The sequence below is a fragment of the Pygoscelis adeliae genome, unplaced genomic scaffold (genome assembly GCF_000699105.1).
Source record: "Pygoscelis adeliae isolate BGI_AS28 unplaced genomic scaffold, ASM69910v1 Scaffold85, whole genome shotgun sequence".
In the NCBI taxonomy this organism is placed as follows: Eukaryota; Metazoa; Chordata; class Aves; order Sphenisciformes; family Spheniscidae; genus Pygoscelis; species Pygoscelis adeliae.
Genome location: NW_008824900.1, coordinates 5231480 through 5235528, shown reverse-complemented (window position 1 = coordinate 5235528; position 4049 = coordinate 5231480). Strand labels below are relative to the sequence as shown.

The following is a 4049-nucleotide window of genomic DNA, read 5'->3' as shown; positions in this document are numbered from 1 at the left end:
CCGGGGGGGGGTGGGGGAGGAGCGGCTCCCGGAGGGAAGGGCTGACCGCGTGTGTGTGAACGGTGGCAGGTCCGCCGCTGCTGCTGCAGCGGACCGTTAGGCCTGAAAAGCGCCCCTCAGCTGCCCGCCGCCTCGTGTAATGGTGGGGGGGACAGCCCCGCCAGCCGCTGCGGAGCGGAAAAGCTGTAATAGGGCCGCCAGCGGAAAAGGAGTCTTTAAAACAGCTGTTTTTCTGTGGGGTGCTTTGAAATGTCACAGATGTTGGAAAACACGGTCTTTGCCTTTCAGACCCGAAAGGCAGAATTAGAACCGGCAAGAAAGAAGGGATGGGAATTTGCTGAGGAGATACCAAGAGGATAGTGGAGAACTACTGGTGATTATGCCTTAACGATGAAAAATCCGGAGGAACTGGTAGGCTTGAAGTATTATGGAAGAAGCGTTTGTTTTCCTGTTGAAATGATAAAACTAGTGCTTTCGGACATCATTGTAGAATAACGGTAAACAAAGCTCAATGCCCAGCGAGATGTCTCTGCACCTGTGCTGTGGAAGGAAGCAACTGCCCAAGAGAGAAGGTGTTGCACAAGAGCAGAAAGCAGTTGTGGGCAAGGAGAGTATGCAGAGTTTAGCGTATGGGCTGCAGGTTTAGAGTTCACACAGCAGATGAAGAATCTTTTCCAGAATTCCAGCAGAATGAAAACAAATGGAAAATTCTCCATAAATTGGGAGGTAATTTCTGCATAGAGTAGAAGATATAGAATTACACAGGACTGAGCGGAGAGAGCTTTTAGATTCTTCAATATTAAGTTTTGCCTTTTCAGTATAAGCAATTTATTCTACATGCACTCCCAGCAAATCATCTGTATTATTAAATGGTGCTCAGTAAGAAGTTAATTAAAATAGTAGTAGAGATTTTTCTATTTTGCAGTAAATTGTCTGAAGCCTAAAATTTTGATCTTACTCCTCTATTTAAGAAATACTCCTGCAGTTTGTAGTTAAAGTGCTCATGGCACTTTAAAGTGCTTGATGGCTGTTTTGGAAACCTGACATTTTTCCCCAAGTAGCTGACAAATCCAGGCACTCTTTGCTGCCTTCACCTACAAAATAAAGCTAAACTGCGAATAGAAATGTAAGATGCTGTAATAAAGTGCAGTTACTTAATAGGAATTGAAGTATTATGTGTTACAGATTAGTCGTTTTCTACTTCAACATGTATGTGTTACTATGTATTTAGAAGGAAAACTTGAAACTTAAGTGAATCTTCTGGAGTTTTTGTTTTAGTTATTAAAAAGTTATTTTTAACTTGGAAGGATAAAAAGTATAAAGAGCTTGAATAGCAGGACTAAACCAGAGCAATTGTAGTTAGCATTGACTCTGGTGATAGTAGCTCCAAAAATATTTATGTGGTGCAATAATCTACACTACCAGTTAATACAGTTTTACCTTGCATATAGTATGATATGCTCTGTTTTTTTCTGCCGCCATCATCTTGGAAATGTGCCCTGCATATAGGATACAAAGTAATTTTTTGCAATAACAGCAAAGTACTCTGCTGAATTAGGACAATTATCCATCTCAACCAATTTCTGTCTAGTTGATAGTAGTCAGAACTACCATTTGATACTGGACGTCTCTTCTCTTTGAAGGTCTAATGTCCAATTAATCACCTCAGATTTACTTTTGTGTTGGTTTTCTGCTTTTTTTTTTTTTTAACTATTAGATGACTTCTGTTTGCATTTGCTACTGTCATTACTGGTGTCCCAAACTGCACAACTAGAGCTTGAATAGATGGGAGTACTTTGCCTTCCTTTTGCTTTCTGAGAAGATCTTGTTTGGAGAAAAATGTAATCTTTGATGGTGCAGTTGACAGCCCGGGTGCCTCATTCTGTGGCTTTGTTCTTCTTTAGGAATAGTCTCCTCTTTACTGTCTTCCTGTATATAACATATTGCAATAAAAAGGAAATGCTATTACGTGTTAAGAAGAATTTAGAACTCTCATGGTATTTATTCAAGTTTTAATCCCCATTATTGTGTAGTTTTCCTTAATTTTCTGCTTGCAATTGTATATGTCAAGAAATGTTTCCGAGGGCATACATCTCCACTTTAGTTTCAGAAGATAACACATTTGCCTAAATTAAGTACCTGCTTGGCTCTCTTCCATGTATATATTAAAGCAACTGCACTTACGAATGTGTAGTTTGTAATCAGAGTTCTTAAAATCTCCCATTTTTTAAACGACACAGGAAAACATTGGCTGCTTTCCAAATTACTGGGTACTCTTGGGAGAGAGCAATATAAACAGCTAGTTACAAGACTACATTGCTTTTTTTATACATGAAAGTTTTATAAACTAGAACAAAAAGGTTACATTTCCACATCATCAGGTAAGTCTGCAGTGCAGACTGTATCAAACACTTTTGTATGTTCTGTTACTTTACTGGACATCGAATCTGAAGCTAAGTGAAAATACACATCGAAAAAAAAGTAGTAAAAAACTAGATTCTAGAACAAGGCCTAAATATTCTGGGCCACATTTTCACCTCACATGTACTAAGGTCGATCTAGGTGATCTTCCTCTGATCTAGAAGAGGTTTAATACTTTCATGCTAGGGTAGTTTAAGGATTTGCCGGTTGGGACTTAACTTCAAATATTTAATTAAAATTACAAATAAGTATGAGCTGGTTGGTAGATCTTTTCATAAAATAAGCCTTGGAAGCTAGCTTGTATGGACTTACCTGCTTGTCCGCACTTCTGTGCTGCTAGTGGCATTCTAATTTGTATTTGACTAAAGCTGAAAATTGCTTTGGAATCCATAAACATTCCTATGATCCCTGAACTGTTATAGCTAGAATTTTGTGTTAAAAAAAATCTTGAAATGGCATGTACACTTGAGCATAAATGCCTGTTTATTCCATGTCGATAGGAAATTTGTCTAAGTACCTTTAATGTATTATTTTAAAGAAGGCCAGAATTGGATCATGATTGTTTTGTCACAGACTGAGCAATAATACTGCAGTCTTGCTAACAGAACTCCATGTGTGAGTAAAGAAGCAATAACTGTTAAGTAAAACAACTAAATATGGAAGTGTGATATACAAAAATTGGATCCTTGCTCAAACAGTTGATGAACTTTTCAGCTGCATGTTTTTCTGTCCCATAAGAAATCTGATTAGGATAGTTCTAAAGCAAACAAAACCAGAGCTATGTATGTGTCAGCACAGTAGTAATTGTCCTCTGGAGAAATCTGGATAATATGGGAGAGGAAACAATGATAGACTATTATCTGCTTTATTGAAATAGGCTGGAATAATTAAAAGTTAATTATTTGGTTTTGGTAACTCAGATGTCATTTGAACTGGACTTGTAGCTTGTATCAATCTGGAACAAGAACAAAATCTTTAAGAAAATGGCACTGTGTTGCACAGTGAAAAAAATACATCTCAACAGTATTTTAAATCACTCAATTTTCTTTGAACTCTAATCAAAATGAAATGCAGTAAGAGAACAGACACTGATATAAATAATTGTGAATGTGTGTATATATAGATACACTCTCATGTGGTAAAAATAGTCTCTGTGTCAACCAGCCTGGTGCAGTATGTGTTAGCATTGCAGTCAAACTAGCATCTAAAAGTCTAATTTACTTCTGAGATTAGACCTCTAGATCTTAACTTGTAAAATAAACCTTGAACAAAGTTTCTGTGAAGGAAGATTGCCTGGGTGTGTAGAAAGACATTCAGCAAACGAAGCCCAATTCTCACGAATATGGAAGTGAGTGTATTAAGAAAAATGTGAGTGTGGTAGCGTTCCTGTCCGGTGACTTTAAAAGCTTTGAAACACAACGCTTAAAGATAAAAAAGAAATAGGCTCTGCTTATATAGACTGCATCGATAAGCTTGCTGCTGCTGCTCAGCCGAGGAGGAGACTGTGGCGGTTACCCCTACCCGAGCGCCCCTCTCATTTTGGAGCCTGCCGCAGGACCTGGCGGCGCAGTTTTCCTCCCGCAGTCCCGCGGAGGGCGAGGCCGCCCCGAGCCGAAGACTCCCCCGCC

At 38.8% G+C, this 4049-nt stretch overlaps 1 protein-coding gene across 2 annotated transcripts in view; it reads left to right on the top strand.

Moving 5' to 3' along the window:
* Positions 1-647: 647 nt before the first annotated feature.
* Positions 648-4049, top strand: part of BFAR (bifunctional apoptosis regulator) — a 12225-nt gene continuing 8823 nt past the window's right edge. The window contains exon 1 of one of the 2 annotated variants that reach the window (XM_009324746.1): positions 648-726. The gene's annotated coding sequence lies outside the window, so the exon portion shown is untranslated. Of the gene's footprint in view, positions 727-3743; positions 3770-4049 lie in introns of those variants that run through there. The other variant, XM_009324744.1, reaches the window with a different exon arrangement.